Source organism: Lutra lutra, chromosome 2 (genome assembly GCF_902655055.1).
Source record: "Lutra lutra chromosome 2, mLutLut1.2, whole genome shotgun sequence".
Taxonomy (NCBI): domain Eukaryota; kingdom Metazoa; phylum Chordata; class Mammalia; order Carnivora; family Mustelidae; genus Lutra; species Lutra lutra.
Genome location: NC_062279.1, coordinates 183417302 through 183441868, shown reverse-complemented (window position 1 = coordinate 183441868; position 24567 = coordinate 183417302).

The following is a 24567-nucleotide window of genomic DNA, read 5'->3' as shown; positions in this document are numbered from 1 at the left end:
GAAAAATTTAGGATCTGACAAAACATGGGGGAGGCTGACAGGCCAGCAAAACCAGGCTCAGTTCCCATCCTGCTGTGAGCCGATGATAACTCTTGAACCTGAAAACAATTAATAGAACATTCTCAAGACAGCAGGTGTGGGGTGGATCATTAGCAGGAAGACCACTGTGTTATGAGAGGACACCGCCAGTCCCTTTTGTGACAAAGGGCATGTGCAGAGCTACTCAGAGCTTTTGAGATTATCACAGGAGAAAAACAACTTCCCCAATACTTCCTCCCCACCCCACCTGCGTGCACACACACACACACACACACACACACACACACACAAAATCAGAAATTTTGCTTTTTTTCGTTTTATTAAAAGAATAACACTTGGTTTTTGTGTCCTACCTTCAAAAAATGATGGGCAGAGAAAGGTGGAAAGTGAACATTACTGAGCTCTCCCTTTCTTTCTTCTCTGCCCTAAATATAAGGAGAGAAGATGAGAAGAAACCCAGGGGCTTATGGAGGCCAGGAATGGAGGCCATTTCTCAAGCTGCTTGTCTGGAGAGAGACCTGAGCCCAAAGAGTGGGGCCTGCCTTCCTGCAACATATTCCTGATGGCTTTGAGGTGTGCCATCTTGACTGAATTACATTGCATATTATTGCCTTTCCTGAATGTTTCTGGCTAGGGCCGGCCCCAGAGACATTTTTCTGTAAGATCTGGAAAGCAGAAGCGAAGTGGTGGCCATATTGGTTCCTGTACAGGGAGGTTGAGCACAGGCGCTGTTGTATCACCCACACTGCCGTGTGCTGCCGCCCTCTCTGACCAGGCAGCACCTGGCTCTGCGGCTGTGCCCCTTTCCCGTGGGTCCCCCCCACGGGTCCCCCCCCAGCAACATTGTCTGCTCCTGGGCCAGGTGTGTGTTTATCTGTTTGATGAAAGGCCCAAGTTTCTTCTGCAAGACACCACATCATTAAGGTGGCACCAGTGAGAACAGACTCGGGTCCCAGTCGGTCTTCATCAGTTGCAGCTTGCTCCTGCTCTTTCCCACTCAACACCTGCTTACCCTGTTCCAGCTACCTGCCCTGTGGACTTCAAGGTCACAGTCCTCTCAAGTCAGCTCAAAGAGCTCAACCATCAGACACAGATAGATCTCATACACGATATGAGATGATAGATAGATAGATAGATAGATAGATAGATAGATAGATATAGATAGATACAAACATATACATATTCATATTCACACGTATATATCTGCTTCTCTAATTGAACCCTGACTGATTCAATACTCTAGAGGAGAGTTCTAGATCTTTCCCAGGACATGCAGCTCAGAGTTTTTAGGTCACATTAATTTCCCTCCTCATTGTTCTCAGCAAACCATTTTGTATGTTTCTGTTGCTCGGAGACATAAAAACACGAAGTGCCCAGCCATTTCTAAGCAATTTCTCAAATATCTCCAAACTGACAACTTGTTTTAAACATTCCATGTCTCATTCCAAGTGGAGAAAGTTCATTATTCTGGTGCTATCAAAATTTGTTTGTTTGTTTGTTTGTTTGCTTGTTTGTTTTAGCTCTCCATAGAGTGAAAAGCCACTTATTAGCTGTGTGATTTTTGAGCAAGTCACTTCAACTCTTGGAACTCCATTTCTTCATGTATAAAATGGAGGTATGATGGGATTGCTGTCATAATGAAATAATGGCAGTCCAGAGATGTGTATAGTACCTGGCACTGGATAATTATTCAGTTGAAAAGAGGAGAGAAAGCAAGGAAGTCTTGATTTTTGCCTGAAGGAAGAGGAAACTTAGCTATCCAGATGACAACCTGGCACAAAAGATGAGGCACAGGGGCAGAGAAAAAGCTCAGGAATTTTTCCAGATTCACTCAGGGTCTTGGGTAACTAACCTTTGAAAGGCACTTTATTTGCGGAAGAAAAAATAGAGGCACGTTGACCCATAGATCAGATGAAGACGTCTTCAGCTCATCAAGTAATTGTGTTTGAGAGACAAGGGCACCTGCTTCTAGAAGCCACGGGAGACATGTTAGAATTTCAGAATATTGAAATAGAAAGTAGCATCCTAAAAAAAAAAAAAAGAAAGAAAGAAAGTAGCATCCTCCTTCCCCCATTTTCTCCTTCCTCTATCACCCATTTCTTGTGTATGCATTCAGAGGTGGCCTGTATGTATGCAAATACACACATGTGCACACACATATACCGATATATCCATCCATAGAAGATAAGTCAAGTAGATAATGTGTTTATATATAATTCTATAATATGTATTTTATATATTTTTTAATTTTAATGTAGTTTATTCTACATACTCTTCTCTCCTTTGCTTTTTATACTTCACAATGTATCCTGGAACTTCTCCATTTCGATACAAACTGCCTGCCTCATTCTTTTTAGTGACTGCATAATAACTAGAAATTACAGCCATTTTTGACCTGTATGGTTACATTGCCGGTCTCTTACTATTAAAACAATGTTGCATGAACATATTTGTACACATAGTATTTCACATTCGTGCAACTGTATCTTAGACTAAATTCCCGGAAAAGGAAATTGTTGATTCAAAGGATTTGTACGCTATTTATAGATATTGTTAATCTAATTTTGTTAGAGATTATATCAATTTACACTCCTGCTATCCAGTTCTCCGTTTCCCTGCATTAACAGCCGTGTGTTATCAAAATTTATATCTTTCCCAAACTGACTGGTGAAAGCTGTATCTCATTTTAGTAGTAAGTGGCATTCCCCTTGTCATGACTAAAGGTTGAATCTTTTCATACTTTGAGAATTATATATATATATAATTTTCTTTACTGGGGCACCTGGGTGGCTTAGTAGGTTAAAGCCTCTGGCTTCAGCTCAGGTCATGATCCCAGGGTCCTGGGATCAAGACTGCATCCGGCTCTCTGCTCAATGGGGAGCCTGCTTCCCCCTCTTTCTATCTCTGCCTGCCTCTCTGGCAGCTTGTGATCTCTGCCTGTCAAATAAATAAATAAAATCTTTTTAAAAAATTTTTTTAAAATAATAAAAATAATAATTTAAAAAATTTTCTTTTCTGTGGATTATCTGTTAATGTGCTCGCCCAATTTTCTACTGGCTGTTGGTCTTCCTTGTACCAATTTGTAGGAATACTCTTTGTATTAAGGAAATTAGCCCTCTGTGATGTGTGTTGTAAATAGTTTTTCTCTGGTCTTCTGATCTTCTTTGTGATGACTTTCCAGGCAGACTTTTTTCAAACAAGACGCATTTGTATTCTATTCTATGTTGCCTCTAAAAAGTGTTGATCTACCAAAGCTTTCTGAGAGCTCAAAAACTTATTCATGAAAACCTGAACTAAAAGTACCAAATAATATTAATATAATAAATGTTACTTGGATCTGACCAAAGCCTGAGATCATAGGTAGACAAATTTCCCCAAAGAAAAGCTTGAAGGATTCCATAAATAAGTACTATAGAAATATTAAGAAAAGTCTAGTTTGTGACAAAAAAAAACAAACCTTATTGAGCATTAGTCTAATTAGATCTGTCTGTTTCTACTTTCAATATTCTTAAAGTATCTGAGCCCAATACTGAATCAGAAAGAAGTTTTCATTTAGCAATATTAGAGTTCTTATTAGAGTTTAAAAAAAAAAAAAAAAAAAAGCTGTAGAAGAGCCACAAGCTGCAAGGCACACTAAAAACTCATGGGGGGAAAAACCCCAGAACCAAAGAAGCTCATATCTGCAAACACTGGACTAGTCTCAAACATTTCACAAATGTTCTCTACTCTCTTAGAGACCCTCTTCTCATAGGCTGGACAGAGAAGCTTCTGCTGAGAAACAAAGAGCAAACCAGCACCAGAAACCAGAGCATTGGGCCTCATGCGGCATTTCTGACCTCACAAAGATATCTCAGTGAGTTTTGTCCCCTGAGAGGGAAGGAAAAAGGAGTAATTCTGTTGTCCAGTTGTAAAAGTCAAGTGTTGTCCCAGAGCCAACCCAAGGGAAGGATACAGGAAGAAAGATTCGGGCGGTCCAGCCAAAACAGGAAGGGCCAGAGGATGCCACAGACCTGAAAGGACCACAGAAAAACCCAGCAGGTATTAGAACAGAAAAGCAACAACTCTCCGCTCTGACCCAACGGGCAGTGTTATCCTGGGAAGGCGGCCATTACTCAGCAAGTGTGCTCTCCGCCTAGCCTCTCCTTGAAGAAAGGTCAAGCTTCCAGTCCGTGACCTCAGAGACCTCAGACAATTGCTTCTCTTCTTTCCTTGCCTGGTGTTGTCACAGATGCTCCTGGCTCCCTCCCCAATGCTGGCTTCAGGGCCCACTGCCATCCCCTCAGGTTGACTTCGCTTCGGACTCCCTTTCCAGGTTCTCTCCATTCCAGTTCCTGAGATGGCCTTTCGGGTCATGGTCTTTCATTTCAGTAGCTGAAAGAGACACTGTCAGAAGGTGCAAGGAGACAGGCTGTGAAAAGAAGCAGCTTTTAGCGTCCCTCAGGCCGCATGAAGCCAGAAAAAGCAGCGCGTTCTATTATTGCCTCGTTCTGGGTCAGTGTGTCTGAAATGGGGGCCGAAGGGAAGGCAGCAGAGTAGGCCCTTCTGTGGCTGAGAGCAGAAACCTCCTAAAATTAATATGCTTGTCTCATACCACTAGTCCTCGCTTTCAACATTTCAGCCGTATTTTCTGCCCCATAAGGAAAGGGGTAAAAAGGCTCTGCCTGACCATTCAGCTGGAAAGCATCATAGATTCCGCAGAGCAGCGAGCATCTGAAAAATACTGGGACTTAAGGAAGTGGTAAATTATGCAGATGCTGTTGATAAACAGGGTCTCTAAAGCCAGCTGTCTGCGGATGTGCCAAAGCCTTGACTAATACAAATAAATGGTCATGGCTGCTAGAGACAGTGGGGACTCTGGAGACGATCAAGTACAGATGCCCTGCTTAGAGACAAGGCAGTGGAGCCAGAGAAGGTTAGGGGTCTCATCCAGGGTCATTCAGCTGCCAGCGGCACAGTCAGGATCCTGAGCCAGGCCTTCTGACTGCAGGTCCTATGCTGTTTCCATGACCTGCATACGAAATGATTCTGCAAATCCAAGGGCACTTGCAGCTATAAGCAACTGGCTGTCCGTGGGGTGGGATTCTGGAAAAGACTGCTGCACCCTTCCTTTCTTGAGCCGGACTCAGCAGGGGAAATATCACACAGACAGACACACAGACATCTTAGGAACAGTGCATATTCTTTTTTTTTTTTTTTTAGATTTTTTTTTATTTATTTATTTGCTAGAGAGAGAGAGAGAGAGTGAGCACAGGCAGGCCGAGTGGCAGCAGAGGCAGAGGGAGAAGCAGGCTCCCCGCCAAGCAAGGAGCCTGATGTGGGACTTGATCCCAGGACGCTGGGATCATGACCTGAGCCGAAGGCAGCTGCTTAACCAACTGAGCCACCCAGGCGTCCCAACAGTGCATATTCTATCCTCAAGTCAAAAAGCAAACCCTGGCTGGCTCCTTCAGAAGAGCATGCTTAGGGGCACCTGGGTGGCTCAGTGGGTTAAGTCCCTGCCTTCAGCTCGGGTCATGATCTCAGGGTCCTGGGATCGAGCCCCGCATCGGGCTCTCTGTTCATCGGGGAGCCTGCTTCCCCTTCTCTCTCTGCCTGCCTCTCTGCCTACTAGTGATCTCTCTCTGTGTCAAATAAATAAATAAAATCTTAAAAAAAAAAAAAGAAGAAGAAGAAGAACATGCTTAGACGCTTGATCTCAGGGTTGTAAGTTTGAGCCCCACAGTGGGTGTAGAAATTACTTTAAAAAAATACAAGGTTTTTAAAAAAAAGAAAGAAAGAAAACAAACTCTTAAGCCCTTGGGCTTCTAACAAGTTGTACGTAACCCTCCATAGTGGTAATTAGGATGCATTCTGTAAGACCAAACCATACGATATCAGCCGTTCATTTGTCTAAGACAGCGGAAATTTGTGACCAGTCCAAAGACTGGATCTCCATTGTAATTGCTCAGAAGCATTTTCAGTTTTTAAGAATTGCAGACATTTTGGGACACCTGGGTGGCTCAGTGGGTTAAGCCTCTGCCTTCGGCTCAGGTCATGATCTCAGGGTCCTGGGATCAAGCCCCGCATCGGGCTCTCTGCTTGGTGGGAAGCCTGCTTCCCCCTCTCTCTCTGCCTGCCGCTCTGCCTACTTGCAGTATTTCTCTGTGACAAATAAATAAATAAAATTTTTAAAAAAAGAAAAATTGCAGACGTTTTAGTAACCACTTCTTGCCATTTGTCTTTTGACTTTGGTGACTTCCAGATGGAGCTTGTCCAGAAAAAAGAAAAAAGAAAAAGATTTAAGGAAAAGAAAAATTATGGACCTTTGCCTAAAAGCTAGATTTAAAAGTTTTATTTGGCTCATATTGTGTTTGGCCTTGGGAAGCACGAGTTTTTCCTTAATTCTGCTCTAGCAATGAATGTCTTACCAGTTTTCCATGCCAGATCTTGTATTTTCTTATTAATGTCACTAAAATGATAAACTTGTTGGAGTCAGACATAGGACTGCCTGGAAGAGGTCAGAATGCACACAGAGAGCTCCATTTCCTGAACCACTGTCTGACCAGGGATGGTCAGCTCACTCTCCATACATGCGTAGCTGGAATTCAGGGCAGGCCGTTAGCTAATTCTCCCATCTACAGAAGAGCCTCCCATCTACAGAAGGTGTAGAAGGTCCTACAGATGTAGAACTTCCCATCTACAGAAGTCTAGAAATCTACCAGTCTCCTTAGCTCCTGAGAAAAAAATCAGGGCACTTCTGCCAATGAATAAGGGGTACTCCTGTATTGCCTACAGCTGCTGCAGACGAAATAACGAAGTCAGATCTTACCAGCTCACCATGGTCGTCTCTGCTCATGAGCCTTTCTCGGATAGGAAAGGTCACCTGCCACAAAGGAAATATGCAGTCATCCACTCCCTGGGAGAGATTTTTACCTTCAATCTCCCTTTTTATGTAGTTTGGGTGTAAATGTTGGTGGCCCTATGGTTAAGGGTTGATGGGGAAGATAGTTGGTTGTCCCTGCTGTCCCAGCAACCAGCACTGACCTCATTCAGTCAGCAGTCATCGTCGCAGGATCTGCTCTTGACCTCCAGCTGTAGCTTTCTCCTTTAGAAAAGCAGCCCTGGAGGGAAAGAAACTTAAGGTTTCTCTGAGAAAGATCCAGCTGCTGGATCTTTCTGACGACATGTCTGACGACACTTCGAGGCTTGTACGAGGGGAATAGGACAGCTGGATGTCCTGTCTTCCTGGCTTCTGGCCACACCAAAGTAGCCTACTTGTCCCAGTTCTAACTTCACCCCCCCCCCATTCTCCCCTCTCTTCCCTCCTTAACACATTCCCATTACAGCATCCGATTTTTTTTAAAGATTTTATTTATTTATTTGACAGATATCACAAGTAGGCAGAGAAGCAGGCCGAGAGAGAGGAGGAAGCAGGCTCCCTGCTGAGCAGAGAGCCCGATGTGGGGCTCGATCCCAGAACCCTGAGATCATGACCTGAGCTGAAGGCAGAGGCTTAACCCATTGAGCCACCCAGGAGACCCAGAATCCGATTTTTAAGCAACCACTCCATAACTGGAAAGGAAGGTGGGCATGGGCATAATCTATTGGCTCTCATGATATATCATTTTTCCAATTTTTAAGCACTTTATTTCAACTTAATATATGTATGTAACAGTCTTATTTAAATTATATTACATATTATACACTATATATTAAAAATATAGAAATACATAAGCACATATATACAAAAATACGTAAATATATAAATGTACAATGTATTGGTGGATGCGTAGGGCCAAGGCCTTTACTTCCAGTGTGAGTTCATTGGTGATCTATGAAATCTTTCTGCCATCAACCATATCCATCATGTATTGTCTGCTATCCCTAACTTCAATTTTTAAAGATAAAAAAAGTTCAAAGACACTTCCCTGTCAGATGGAATATCGATTTTGTATTACTTGTTTTTAGCCCTTTATGGTTACCCAGCATATGTGGTGATAGCTTATCTTTATTTTTAGTTTGTGATGCTTGTATCAGTGGTTACAGAGTAAATCGAACAACCACGACTTATGTATCTGATTTCATGTATGAACATGTTTTGTTTAACGTTTGTAATTTTTTCTCTCTGACCCACTGAGAAAGACACAATATAAAATGGGAAAGGAGCATCAAACAAAAACTTGTATATGGATGTTTAGGAAAAAAATGTTTAGAACAGCGTTATTTAAAAATAGCCAAAAAAGTCATTACTGAAACTAATAGAACACTGTATGTTAATTATACTGGAATTAAAATTAAAACCTAATTTAAAAATCAAATAAGATAAATAAAAAGAGCCACAGGGTGGAAACTACTGATGTGCCTATCAGCTGGTGAATGGATAAACAAAATGTGGTGTGGTCATATAATGGAATGTTATCCAGCCATAAAGATGAATAAAGGGTGGCTCAGTCAGTTAGGTGTCCGGTTTCAGCTCAGGTCAAGATCCCGGCGTCCTGGGATGGGGCCCCGCATTGGGCTCCCTGTTCAGTGTGGAGTCTGCTGCTTCTCCCCGACTCTCTCTCTGCTCCCCCCACCTCATGCTTTCTCTCACTCAAATAAAGAAATAAAAATCTTTTTTAAAAAACAGAAATGAAATATTGAGAAACACTACAACATGGATGAACCTCCAAAATACTATTCTAAGTGAAAGAATCCGGACACAAAAGGTCCCATACTGTGGGACCCCATTTATGGGATATATCCAAGACAGGTAAAGTCATAGAGACAGAAAATAGATTTGTCAGGGGCTTAGAGGAAGCGGGATGTGGGAGGACTGCTTCAGGAGTACATGGTCTCCTTTTAGGGTGATAAAATGTTTTAGAACTAGATAGTGGTGGGGGTTGCCCAACATTGTGAATGTCCTAAGTGCCACTGAGTTGCATACTTTTAAATGGTTAATTTTATTTTATGTGAATTTTACCTCAATAAAGAAAATGTGGGGAGAGAAGAACAGGTCTCAAGAACTCGCAACCTCCCCCCCAACACATCCACGTGCACACCACGGATACTTTCACAGTGCATGCGTACTTGTTGCATGAGTCACGTACGTAATCTAGAGCTTTCTTCGCAGACAGTTGTTCTGCCTTCCCAGAAGGGAAGCCTTCTTTCTGTGCCAGAGGCCCATTGTTCTCTCAGATCCTTAGCAAAATTGCAGTCATGTTCTTTTTCTCCCAACCCACATAAATTCTCCTCTCCTCTCTTGCATATAAGTGACTGCCAGGAGCCAACTTTGGCCATTTGGGACACTGTCTTGAAAAGACCCCAGGAGATCTCATTGAACTATGCACTGCTCCATGAGAGTGAACAAGAACAGGAGCTATATATATGTAGATACCCCTCCTCCGCTTGCATTCACTGAGGACCGTGGTCTCCTTTCAGGAGCACAGATGGGCCACGTCTGGGAGATGAACACACTAATTGCTTCTTCCAACATGTAGACCCTGTAAGCCCCAGCCTGTTGGTGTTGCACATGTCAGCCACACTGCCATGACTAAAATTTATATCTCAGGATGGGACAAGCTCAACGACCTCTGATTGAGGCTTCTTCCAGATGTTCCACAAGAAGAGGAAGAGAGAGAGCTCCAATGGGATGGCTGAGCTCTGAGCGGAGGATTCTCCCATCCTTATCTCTGGAAGCCCTACATAAAGCAGACCTAGCTCTGGGAGCCCATCATGGGACACAGGAAGCCCAGGAAAGAGGGATTGAAGCTAACAGAAAGCAAATGTCTACTTTGGCAATGTCCACAGCTGACGTCAGTTTATTTTCTTCACCATTGTTAATGAAAAAAAAGTTATAACAAGACAGTTCTGTGGAACATGCTACATACAAAATCATTCTGTTTGACTTTGATCATTTGTGCTTCCTGTGATAAGCGGCATATGGCAGCAACCTTAGCTTGTGACTGTAGTAAATTATCAATTGAAATATCTTTTCCACAAAACTTTATTGGCTAGGGAAGAAAATGTCAAAGGACTTAAACAAAAAAAGAATTACTCCAGCAAAGGCACAAAAATATGTTTGATTTATGCAATAACATCGATTCCATTTGTAACCCTGGTGTCCCCAAATTCTCATGGTTTCTGGTGCTATTAGCCTTTAACATCCAAATGCAATGGCTGAAACCCACATTGCCCATGCTTTAGGAAGTCTCCCTCCAATCTTCTCCAAGGATTATTGGAGAGCAGGGGAAGGTTTCTTGACAGTCCAGGCTGCAGACTTCTTTCTGACCACCACATTCAGTCCTACAGATGTCACCTTGTTCCACTGGCCTATTTTATGCCCTACTGAACATGTCCCAATCCCCTCCCCCGTAAAGAATCACTAGCCCAAGGTTACTGGGCATCACATGTTTTGACTAAAAGTTGGGGAAATAGAGGGGGGATTTACAACATGGCATGGTAAAAGGCAACAATTAAAACTCTGTGTTAGATATCCATTAGTCATACCCTGGGATACAGATTTTTTTCCCTCTGGTCATGTTCTTTCCCAGAGATGGCAGCTTGTCACCTATTTCTTGGCTTCTGTCACCAGTCTGAGACCCCACCCTGAACTCTAGCTCCCAGCCTAAACCTCCTAAACAGTGTTTCCTTTTGGACATAGAGCCTTTACTTTATCTACTACAGTGTGCTCCTGCACACAGCTACAAATGCATAATTATCCTCTGGATCTGATTTTGCAATCCAAATACCCCCTTTTAGTGTGCTGTACTAAACAAAGGACCACCCGCTCCAAAGTTTCACCTTTTCATAGCAGAGAGCCCTCACGGAAGCTTCCAAGTTCCAGGATTTCCATTACCTGGTCATATCATTTTCATGTTCTGTTCTGTTTTGTTTTGCTTTGTTTGGGGGGATTTGGGGCAGTAAAATATATGTAACATAAAACTTACCATTTAACCATCTTTAATTTTACCATTTAGTGGCATGTTGTTGTGCAACCATGACTGTTATCCATTTCCAGAACATTTCATTATTCCAAACTGAAACTCTGTACTCTTTAAACAATAACTCCCCATTTCCCTGCAGCCCCATCCTCTGGTAACCACTATCCTATTTTCTGTCTCTGGGAATTTGACTACTGTAGCTACTTCATATAAGTGGAATTACACAATATTTGTCCTTTTGTGTCTGGTTTTATTCACTTAGCTTAATGTCTTCAAGGTTCATCCATGAGGTAACATGTATCAGAATTTCATTTCTTTTTAAAGCTGAATAATGTTCCATTGTATGTTTACACCACATTTTGTTTACCACTCATCCATCAATGGACAGTCTGGGTTGTTTCCACCTTTTGGCTATTATGAAGAATGCTGCTTTGAATGTGTGGTGTACAAGCATCTGTTCAAGTCTCTGCATTTCAATTCTTTCCAGAAATGGAACTGCTGCATCAAAAATTCTCAAAAATACTCAAAAATTCTGTTTAACTTTTTGAGTAACCACCATACTGTTTTCTACAGCAGCTACAACATTTCACATTTCTACCAGCAATGTGCAAGTGTTCCAATTCCTCCACATTCTCTCCAATACTTCCTTTCCATTTTTTATTATGTTCATTAGCCTCTATATAATGCATCATTAGTTTTCAATGTAGTGTTCAATGATTCATTAGTTTCTTGTAACACCCAGTGCTCATTACAACACGTGCCCTCCTTAATACCCATTACCTGCCTGCCCCATCCCCTGATCGCCCTCTCCTCTGAAACCCTCAGATTGTTTCCTGTAGTCCATAGGCTCTCATGGTTCTTCTCCCTCTCTGATTTCACCTCCTTCAATTTTCCCTCTCTTCCCCTGTGGCCCTCTGTGCTATTCCTTATGTTCCACATATGAGTGAAGCCATATGATAATCGTCTTTCTCTGCTTGACTTATTTCACTTAACATAACCCCCTACAGTTCCATCTATGTCAGTGCAAATGGTGAGTACTCATCCTTTCTGAATGCTGAGTAATATTTCATTGTGTGTGTATATATATACATATATATCACATCTTTATCCATTCATCTGTTGAAGGGAATCTTGGCTCCTTCCACAGTTTGGCTATTGTGGACATTGTTGCTATGAACGTTGGGGTGCATGTGCCCCTTCTTTTCACTACTTCACTTCATCTGTATCTTTGGGACAAATACCTACTAGTACAGTTGCTGGGTCATAGGGTAGCTCTATTTTTTGCATCTTGAGGAACCTCCAAACTGTTTTCCAGGGTATCTGCACCAGCTTGCATTCCCACCAACAGTGTAAGAAGGTTCCCCTTTCTCCACAGCCTTGGCAACATTTGTTGTTTCCTGTTTTGCTAATTTTGGCTGTAAGGTGATATCTCAATGTAGTTTTGATTTGTATTTCCCTGATGACTAGTAATGTTGAACATTTTTTCATGTGTCTGTTAGCCATTTGTACGTCTTCTTTGGAGAAGTGTCTGTTCGTGTCTTCTGCCCATTTTTTGATGTGATTATCTGTTTTGTGAGTTGAGTTTGAGGAGCTCTTTATAGATCTTGGATATCAGCCCTTTGTCTGCAGGGTCATTTGTGAATATCTTCTCCCATTCCATGGGTTACCTCTTAGTTTTGTTGACTATTTCCTTTGCTGTGCAGAAGATTTTTATCTTGATGGGGTCCCAAGAGTTCATTTTTGCTTTTGTTTCCCTTGCCTCAGAGACATGTCTTGAAAGAAGTTGTTGTGGTCAATGTTTAAGAGGTTACTGCCTATGTTCTCCTCTAAGATTTTGATGGTTTCCTGTCTCACATTTAGGTCTTTCATTCATTTTGAGTTTATCTTACTCATTCTCCTCAAATACACATGAAACTTTCTCTAGAATAGACCATATACTGGGTGACAAATAAGATCTCAACTGATACCAAAAGACTGAGATTTTTCCCTGCATATTTTCAGACCATAGTGGTTTGAAAGTGGAACTCAATCATAAGAAAAATTTTGGAAGGAATTCAAACATTTGGAAGTTAAAGAGCATCCTGCTAAAGAATGATTGGATCAACCAGGAAATTAATGAAGAACTTAAACAATTCATGGAAACTAATGAGAATGAAAACACATCAGTCCAAAACCTGTGGGATACTACAAAGGTGGTCCTAAGGGAGAAATACATAGCCATCCAAGCCTCTCTCAAAAAAGTAGAAAAATCCCAAATGCACAAGATAACCTTATGCCTAAAGAAGCTGGAGAGAGAACAGCAAATAAAACCTAAACCAAACAGGAGAAGAAAAATAATAAAGATTAGAGCAGATATCAATGAAATAGAAACCAGAAAAACAGTAGAACAGATCAACGAAACTAGAAGCTGGTTCTTTGAAAGAATCAGTAAGATCGATAAACCTCTGGCCAGGCTTATCCAAAAGAAAGGAGAAAGGACCCAAATCAATAAAATCATGAATGAAAGGGGAGATATCACAATTAACACCAGGGAAATAGAAACAATTATTAGAAATTATTACATACGCCAACAAATTAAGCAACCTGGAAGAAATGGATGCCCTCCTGGAAACTTATAAACTACCAATACTGAAATAGGAAGAAATAGACAATCTGAATAGACCAATAACTAGTAACAAAATTGAAGCAGTAATCAAAAAACTCCCAAAAAAACAAGAGTCCAGGGCCAGAGGTTTCCCAGGAGAATTCCACCAAACAGCTAAAGAAGAAATAATACCTGTTCTACTGAAACTGTTACAAAAAATAGAAACAGAAGGAAAACTTCCAAACTCGTTCTATGAGGCTAGCATTACCCTGATTCCAAAACCAGGCAGAGACCGCACCAAAAAGGAGAATTACAGACCAATATCCCTGATGAACATGGATGCCAAAATACTCAACAAGAACCTAGGCAATGCCAAACTGTGGAAAAAGCCAAGATGCCCTTCAATGGATGAATGGATAAAGATGTGGTCCATATACACTATGAAGTATTATGCCTCTATCAGGAAGGTTGAATATCCAACTTTTGTATCAACATGGATGGGACTGGAAGGGATTATGCTGAGTGAAATAAGTCAAGTAGAGAGAGTCAATTATCGTATGGTTTCGCTTATTTGTGGAGCATAAGGAATAACACGGAGGACATGGGGAGATGGAGAGGAGAAGGGAGTTGGGGAAAATTGGAGGGGGAGATGAACCATGAGAGACTGTGGACTCTGAGGAACTAACTGAGGGTTTTGGAGGGGAGGGGGGTGCAGGGTTGGGTGAGCCTCGTGGTGGGAATTGTGGAGGGCACATATTGCATGGAGAACTGAGTGTGGTGCATACACAATGAATTCTGGAACACTGAAAAGAAATTTAAAAATAAATAAAAATTTTTTTAAAAAGAACCTAGCTAATAGGATCCAACAGTACATTAAAAGGATTATTCACCATGACCAAGTAGGATTTATTCCTGGAACACAAGGGTGGTTCAACATTTGCCAATCAATCAATGTGATAGAGCACATTAATAAAAGAAAAGACATGAACCATATTATCCTCTCAATTGATGCAGAAAAAGCATTTGACAAAATACAGCATCCTTTCCTGATTAAAACTCTTTGAAATATATGGGAGAGAGGGAATATACCTCAATATCATTAAAGTCATCTATGAAAAACCCACAGCAAATATCATTCTTAATGGGGAAAAACTGAGACCTTTTCCCTTAAAGTCAGAAACACGACAGGGATGCCCATTCTCACCACTTTTGTTCAACATAGTACTAGAAGTCCTAACAATAGCAATCAGACAACAAAAAGAAATAAAATGCATTCAAATTGGCAAGGAAGAAGTCAAACTCTCTTCACAGATGACAGGATACTTTATGTGGAAAACCCAAAAGATTCCATCCCCAAATTATTAGAACTCATACAGCAATTCAGCAATGTGGCAGGATACAAAATCAACAGACAGAAATCAGTTGCATTTCTATACACTAACAATGTGACTGTAGAAAGAGATATTAAGGAATCAATTCCATTTACAATAACACCAAAACCCATAAGATACCTAGGAATAAACCTAACCAAAGATGTAAAGAATCTATACTCTAGAAACTACAGAACACCCATGAAAGAAATTGAGGAAGACACAGAGATGAAAGCACATTCCATGCTCATGGATTAGAAGAATAAATATTGTGAAAATGCCTATGCTGCCCATAACTTTATTTTTTAAATGTGATTTAATTGATCTAAAATATTTTTTTCAAACAATGAATCTCGGAACACTGAAAAATAAAATCATTTCAAAAAATCAAATTATTGAGTTCAAATATAGCCAATGCCAATGTTTTACTGTTAGCAACAAAATCAGATTAAAATACATTAGAACCCTTCAACTGAACAGAAATTGGTTATGAATGTGATGGCCCCAATACTAGTAAACCTTCTTAGAGCCTTCATGTAGAAAGAGTTATGGTTCAGTTAGCTATATCTGACTTCACTGTGTCTTTTAGTTTATCAGAATGAAAATTTCAAAATATGCATTTATTTCCTATGCAATTGTGTATTCCTATTCAACAAATCCATTTATGGTGTTTATTATACCTGTTGAAGGACATTTACATTAAATCAGTCAAAAATTTAAATTCAGAAAGCCAAAAAAAATACCATGGGTTTGTAATAGCCTAAGACAAGTTAGGCTACCTAGAGTTTGTGGAATATGCTAAGTTAACCTAGCCTATGTCCAGGTTAAATATCCACAAATCAAGTAATTTTGACATCTCTAATTCCTGCATCCTCCTAAAGACTCATTTCTCTAGCAGATCCAAAGAGAAAAACCACCAAGGAAAGAGCCTTCATAATCTCAGGGAGAACATTTCACAGCTTATGTTTCATTTCAATTATCTCTTAGCTTCCTGTGGATGTTTGATTTATTATTGCTGTCAAGAAAACTCCTCAATTTCCAGTAAGAAGCTGAAGAAAGTCTGAACCGCCCACATCCCAGATGTCCAAGGTTCCAGCCACATGGCATTTGTGAAAATATGAGTGATAGAATTCTGCCTTCTAATTTTAGTTGAGGAAAATAGAGTTTTCAATTTTTCCTATCCATCCATTGACCATATCCCTTTCAAAATTCACAGTTTAAAGTAACAACTCCAAGAATATTATAAACCAATGAGCCAAAGACTTTACTTGAAAAAATAAAATTCTTTAAAAAATATTATTCCACACATAATAAAAATCCCCCAAATCCCTATGAAGCAGATTTAGTAAAATGATCCAAATCTCAAATAACCCAAAATCCAAGAAATAAACATCTTTTTCCCAGATGGAGAAAGATATATGGGGAAGAAAAACTATATTCAAAAATTTTCCTGTGTGTTCACTGCAGTATTATTTATAATAAACAATATATAGAAACAACCTAAGTCCATCAGTGCATTAATGAAATCCTGCCATTTGTAACAACATAGAGGGATCTCGAGAGCATTATGCTAAGTGAGATAAGTCGGAGAAAGACAAGTATTATATGATCTCTTTTATATGTGGAATATGGAAAGAAAGAGAGGAGGGAAGGAAGGAAGGAAGGAAGGAGGAGGGAGAAGGAAGGAAGGAAAGAAGGAAGGAGGAGGGAGAAGGAAGGAAGGAGGAGGGAGAAGGAAGGAAGGAAGGAGGAAAGAAGTTAGAGAAAAAAGAAACTAATTCATATATAGGGAGACTAGATTGGTGGGAGAGGGAAGAAACTTCAAAAAATTAAAGCAATAAAAAAGAGATTTACAAAAATGTAAAACAGTATCATTCTTCCCACTAAATTTTTGTTTTGGTAAATACAGTATTTTGAAATAAAAAATACATTATTTATGTTAAAAAATAATTTTTTTTAATCTGAAGCATTTTGGCTAAATAAAACCTCAGAAGCTCATAAAGAAGAGTTTATGTCTACTAATTATAGCCATCAAGTTTCCAGATGGTCTACAATTTTGCATTTTGTGAGAGAGTTTGCAGGTCTGTATATATTCTTGGCAATACTGAGACTCCGTCTTAATTGTAAGGTCATTTAGGGAGACCATAGTTGGAGACCAATAAATATAAACCCCAGGGGTTTTTACAAGTGGTTCCAGAATCTCTACATACCGGTAGTAGACACTGTAAGTTTCCTACACAGAACTCTTTTCTCCTTCTTCCTTCCTACCCGCTGAAGCTGAGCTCCCCCATGTGGAGATCCTGAGAGTATTTGAAGGAAAGTGGTCTGTCTGAGGGGTGATACCAGGAATCACTGACACTACCTGAGGAAGTGACATAGGAAAGGAAGGAAGTCAATACAGAGTGTGTTAATGAGCAGATTATCATGGTGGGCAACTGGAGCTCAGTGCCATTGGGGACATAAAGGAGACAGAGTAACAGACCTCCAAGTGTTCCCACCAAGGGGCAATCTCCATTCTCCTCCATCGTTGTTTGACAGCCACTGTCAGGAGCATCAGGAACATCAGTTTCTCGGCACTTTCCAGTCTGCCCCACGTGAAAGCCAAGCAAGTTCCTGTGAAATCCCTCAGAGAAAGGGAATCCCAGACAAATCTCTCTTAAAGAAAAATAGAGAGAGAAACCGACTCTTATAATAGGAAGATATCAGTGTGCACAAGAAACAGTCCATAATAAGAAGATAAGGGCAGGTACCAGTGGCTTCTGCTATACCAAAGAAACTTCAGTTTTGTCCAGGTACTATTTCTCCCTAGACAACTATTGCCTCAGGAGAATGAGGCATTTCCAGCTCCAAGGATGAGCCAGATTGATATAATATAATCTCATTTACATTTAAGGTGTCTCAGAATTGGACATGCAGCTTAAGTCCAGCCAATAGGTATGGTCAGATGTCATTAGGACAGAAGGGAGATTCTGGGGAAGTTTCTTTTTCCTAAAACAGAGGGTTTGAAATACATTGTCCCTCTTTTTCCTCAGATATTGTCATGTCCAGAGGTGAGTGCTGGTGCAGCTGCAGCCATCCTGTTGCATAACTAAGGGGAAGCCAACATTGAGGATAAAGGTGAAGAACCTGGGTCCTAGAGAAGACATACTGATGGCCAATAGACACATGAAAAGATGCTCCACGTCACTCATCATCAGGGAAATGCGAATCAAAACCACAAAGAGATATCACCTCATACCTGTCAAAGTGGCTAAAATGAACAACACAGGAAACAAGTGTTGGAGAAGATGTGGAGAAAAAAGAACCCTCTTGCACTGTTGGTGGAAGTGCAGACCAGCGCAGCCACTGTAGAAAAACAGTACAGAAATTCCTCAAAAAATTAAAAATATAATCACCATATGATCCACTAATTCCACAACTGGGTATTTACCCAAAAAATACAAAAATACTAATTCATAAGGATATATACACTCCTGTGTTTTTTTAAGCACTATTTACAATAACCAAATTATGGAAGCAGCCCAGGTGTCCATCAGCAGAAGAATGGATAAAGAAGATGTGGTATATATACAATGGAATATCATTTAGCCATAAAAAGAATGAAATCTTGCCATTTGTAACAATATGACTGGATCTATAGAGAGTATTATGTTAACTGAAATAAGTCCATCAGAGAAAGATAAATCCCATATGATTTCATTCATACGTGGAATTTAAGAAACAAAACAAATGAACAAAGAAAAAAGAGATAAACCAAGAAACAGATTCTTAACTATAGAGAACTGATGATTACCAGAGGAGAGGTTGGGGTGGGGGGGATGAATGAAATATGTAAAGGGGATTAAGAGTACACTTACCATGATGAGCACTGACTAATGTATAGAATTTTTGAATCACTAGATTGTATGCCTAAAACTAATATAACACTGTATGTTAACTAACTGCAATGAAAAGAAGAAGATAAAAGAAAAGAAAAAGATAAAAGGGCCCGTGTCTTGACATCATTGAGCATGTGAATCAACCAAGCCTGAATCCTCTTTTCTATCCAGGCTATTAATGTGAAATTTTATTTCTTTACGTTTAGGCCAGTGTGTTTTGAGATTTCTGTTACTTACAGAAAAAAGCTACTCAACACCAATATCCATAGACTGAACAAGTGATATGAATGAATGATATAACTTCTACTGTTCCCACTGTTACTGTGATTGAAAAACATCCATTCACAATTGTTAATCAATTGTGTTAATCAATAATCATACTATCTATCTCATTTATTCCATCAATCAAGAGATAATGACAATATCACCAAGCATAGTGTTCATAGAAATTTTTTATCTTAAAGAAGGACCTTTGTTTTTGAAAAAAAGAAAATTTAAATAGTTAAAGATAATAAATATGCTATTTTAAAATTAGAGAGCACCAAAACATTGTTAACATTTATAAAGACTTTTCTCATTTATAAAGCATTTTTACACCTAAAAGAAGCTTAAGCTAGTATTTTTGTCCTGCCCGAGTTATACATAAGGAAACTAGGACTCCAAAATGATAAGTAGCCCATCCACAGTCTTACATGTATTCGAAACTTATTTCAAGTCCCAAACCCAGCTCCTCTGATTACAAATACCAAGGTGTCCTCTTAGCTGAGAAGCCTGAGATTGAGTGAAACCTTATGCATTCCATCCCTCTGCCCATACTGCCAAGAAAAATTATACAGCACTTTTAGGTAACAAGAATGGGATCCTGTTAAGAAGAAAGATTCCCAGGGACACCTGGTTGGTTCGGTTGATTGAGCATCTGTCTTAGGCTCAGGTCATGATCCCAGGGTCCTGGGATGGAGCCCCATGTTGGGCTCCTTGCTCAGCAGGAAGGCTGCTTCTCTCTCTGCCTGCCACTCCCCCTACCTGTGCTTTCTCTCTCCCTCTGTCTCTTCCTCTCTGACAAATAAATAAATAAAATCTTCTAAAAAAAAAAAAATAAAAAGAAATAAGATACCCAAATAGAAACATGTAGTACAAATGAATCTCTAGGTAATTCTGATAAGCAATTATACTTAAAAAGACTGCTTTGGGCAACACTGGACTGTTAACAGCCACCAACTTGCTTTCTGGAATTCATGCACTGTGGGGAAATTTTTATGAAATTTTCAAATAAACGAAAGAGTCAAACATAACAAGCAGATTCTTTTCTTTTATTTAGGCTCACCCTGGGTTTATATTTCTGCATTGTTCTGTAATACTTTAATTTACTTGGTATTGTTTTCATCTTATAATTCAAAGGATAACACATACTTGAAACACATAATATGTAAAACAAAGATAAAAACAGTCTTGGGGTTTTTTCTTAATGTTTATTATAACATAAAAGAAGGCATGAATAAATGAAAGCACTGAGCATGTTCCCGGATGGGAAGACAATAGTGTTAAGAATTAAATTCTCCCAGGACCCCCTAGGTGGCTCAGTTGGCTAAGCATCTGCCTTCAGCCCAAGTCATGATCCCAGGGTCCCGGGATCGAGTCCCCCATGCTTTTCCCTCTTCTCCCTGCTTGTGCTCTCTCTTGCTATCTCTGTCTCTCTTTCTCTCAAATAAATAAAATATTTTTCAAAAAAAGCAATCAATTCTCCCTAAATAAATAGACAAATTTAGTGTAATTTCCATTGAAATCTCAACAGGATTTTTGTCAGAATAATTCTATAGTTTCTATCAGTCAGGATTAAGTTGAGTTCTGAGTAATAGAAAGTCCAAAATAATAGTGGGAAAAGCAAAATTTAAAAAATAAAAGCCTATTTCTCTCTCAAGTAAGCGTAGTCCAGGAGTGAGTGACATAGGGCTGTAATAGCTCCTCTTGTCTCTGAGAATGTGGCTTCCCTCATCTTCCACCTCTGCCATTTCCAGACATGGCTTCCACCACTGATCCACACTGTCTTCTCAAGCTCCAACAACGATGTCTGCATAGGGAAAAGGGAAAGGGATAGGTCAAGGACATGCTCTTTTCCTTAAAGAACTCCTTCCAGAGGTTGAACACATCACTTGCACTTATAATCCATTGGCCGGATATCAATCACATAGCCACACTTCACTTCCAGGGAGATTTGGAAATGAAGTCATTATACTTGGCAGCTGCGCTCACCTAAACACTGAGAGCTTTATTTGTATAAAAGAAGGTAAGGATGGGTTTGGAAGGACCACTAGCTATGTCTAACACATCATGCGCCTTCTAGATATTAAACAGCTACAATTATTAAAGTATATTCCTACCTACTGTAGAATAAAATAACAGAGAAGTCGTTCAAAGTAGAAAACACAAGAGTAGGTAGGGATTTAGTATATGACAAAAAGGAAGCACTGAAATTATAATCTTGGGTTGGAGAAAGAATTTAAAGTACAACATCAATATCAGAAACAATGGAATACTGCTAGATTTGACTGTGTAGAATCTATTGCAAGATTTCAGTACACAAGAAAAAGACCATAAAATAAAATGAAACAAAACAAATATGAGAGGAAAAAAAAACAACCTATGGATAGAAAAAAAAAGGGTAACTACTTCTTTTTTTTTTTTAAAGATTTTATTTATTTATTTGTCAGAGAGAGAGAGGGAGAGAGAGCAAGCACAGGCAGACAGAATGGCAGGCAGAGGCAGAGGGAGAAGCAGGCTCCCTGATGAGCAAGGAGCCCAATGTGGGACTCGATCCCAGGACGCTGGGATCATGACCTGAGCTGAAGGCAGCTGCTTAACCAACTGAGCCACCCAGGCATCCCTACTTCTTTTTTTTAAATATTTTATTTATTTATTTGACAGAGAGAGGCACAATTGAGAGAAGTAACACAAGGAGAGGCAGTGGGAGAGGAAGAAGCAGGCTCCCCGTTGAGCAGGGAGCCCGGTGCAGGGCCTGAACACAGGACCCCAGGACCACGACCCGAGCTGAAGATAGATGCCCCATGACTGAGCCACCCAGGCACCCCAAAGATGTACTTCTAATATTCAAAGAGTCCTTTATAATTAGTGATACCAACCTCCATTTGCAGCGAGGATGAAATAACAAAGATTAGATTTATTGTCGTGCATGAAACAGTTAAAGACCTGACAGATCTATGACACAACAAATATGACCCTTGTGCTTCCCATAACAAAGGACAGGGATCCTTGGGGGACAAGAAACATACAAGCGGAGCCTGGACGTTACCTCAGATCACTCCCTTGGTAGAGTTTCCAGACTGCAGCAGGGTCAGGGGAAAACCAAGCAGAGCACAGCTGATTCCTGCGTGAAGAAGACAAAGATAAGGGACAAGGAAGACTAAGGAAGCTGGGGTTCACCAGGCAGAGGCCCCGAGAAAAGAGTTACACAAAGACGTCTGGAGATGCATAGAAGATCTCCTCAAGAACTCGACAAGAGTACTGACCGGTGGATGGCTTCGAGGAGACTACCTGAGGCTGCGGAAAGAACCACTCAGAAGAATTCGAGGGAATAGTCTTCAGAGCCCACAGCAGGAGCTGTGCCCATTCTTTCCAACTACACTGAGAAACCCCATAATTCGTCAAGCGAATGGGCCCTACAACAAATGATGCCCCGCTCCCTCCCAACAAATTCCAAAAGCAAGACCAACAAGGTTCAAACTGTTTCCAATTAACCACATTTCAAAACAAAAGCTCAGAATGTTCGCAAGAGCATTATTCAGCACCCAATGAGTTAGAATACAAAATATCTAGTGCTATTTAAATCACCAGGCAGACAAAGCAGTAGACAAATATATCCTATGATGAAGAAAAAAAAATCAATCAAAACTGACCCAAAACTTACACAGATGAATGAATTAGCAGACAAATACATTAAAACAATTATTGCAACCATACTCCATATGTTCAAACAGCCAGAGGAATGACAGAATACGTGAAGTGGACACATGAAAGATAATTTTAGAAAATCAAAATTCTACAAGTGAAAACTAAAATTTCCGAGATGGGGGACACCTAGGCGGCTCAGTCGGTTAAGTGTCCGTCTTCAGCTCAGGTCATGATCCCAGGGTCTTGGGATTGAGTCCTGCATGGGGCTCCTTGCTCAGCAGGGAGCCTGCTTCTCTCTCTGCCTCTGCCTGCCTCTCTGCCGGCTTGTACTCTCCTGCTCTCTCTCTTTCTCTCTCTCTCTCTCTCTGACAAATAAATAAATAAATAAAATCTTTAAAAAAGAATATTTTAAAAGTGTCCAAGATGGAAAATAGACTAGATGGGATTAATAATATATTAGATATTTTTCTTTCCCTTCCCCTATGCTTGTCTGTTTCTTAAATTCCACATATCAGTGAGATCACATGATATTGGTCTTTCTCTGATTGGCTTATTTCACTTATTTTACTTATTTCACTTAGTCCACACAATAGTCCATTGTGTGTGTGTGTGTGTGTGTGTGTGTGTGTACACACTACAGGGGACAAACCATAAGAGACTCTTAACTCTAGGAAACAAACTGAGGGTTGCTGGAGGGGAGGGGCATGGGGAAACAAGGTAGCTGGGGGATGGGCATTAAGGAAGGCACTTGATGGAATGAGCACTAGGTGTTATAGGCAACTGATGAAACAATATGTTAATTAAATTGAATGTAAATAAAATTTAAAAATTGCTGACACTTTAAAATAAGACTTGATATCCATTAGTATGTTCTCCAAATTTCTTCTTCAAAGAAAATAGCACTAATTTGTGGAACATAGGGAATAACAAGGAGGACATTGGGATGGAGAGAAGAAGTGAATTGGGGGAAATCAGAGGGGGAGATGAACCATGAGAGACTATAGACTTGAGAAACAAACTGAGGGTTTTGGAGAGGAGGGGGGTGGGAGGTTGGGTGAGCCTGGTGGTGGCTATTAAGGAGGGCACACATTGCATGGAGCACTGGGTGTGGTGCATAAACAATGAATCTTGGATCACTGAAAATAAAAATAAAAATATGATTTCTAATGGTTCCATTATATTCCACTAGGAGTGTGTACTCATAGTTGATATAATAAATGTCTTTAATTTTAAACCTATAAAAATGAGAAAAAAAGAAAATAGCAGATTAGACACTGCAGAAGATAAGATTAATAACCATGAAGGCACTATCCAATGAAAACAATAAACCCAGCAATCTGAAGCTCGATGAGCCTCCTACACAAGAAGGAATACTGAACAAAGACACAGCATGATAAAATTACTTAAAGCCAGGGATAAGGAGAAAATCTTCAAAACAGACTTGACCCTTCAGAGTAGCACCCCAAAGGAGTCTGGCGTTCAGCCTGCTGGCTCAGAAAGTGATTCTGCTGTGTCCGCCTCCCACCCCGTGATGGGAACCAGAGAGCATGAATGACATTAGCCAAGCTTCCAAGAGTCCTTCAAATAAACTATGTGCTCAGAACGGAGCTTCTTAGGCAGCACACCTGGAGTAAGCATTGACGGATACATGCTCAGTAAATACCAAGTCTTTGATGTGGGCTGACCTTGAGTTTCCATTTTGTCATAATATTAGATCCAGGGTTGTACATCGATAAATGAATGCTTTGGTCACTTTTTGGATAATATTTTTTTTCATTTGCAGTTTGTGAAAAGCCACTCAGACTTCCCAGTGGCAAGACTAGTCAACACAGACCTGATAGAGGGTGTAACGTGCATTCCTGTCCCGTTGTGTAAGCCCCCTCAAAGCA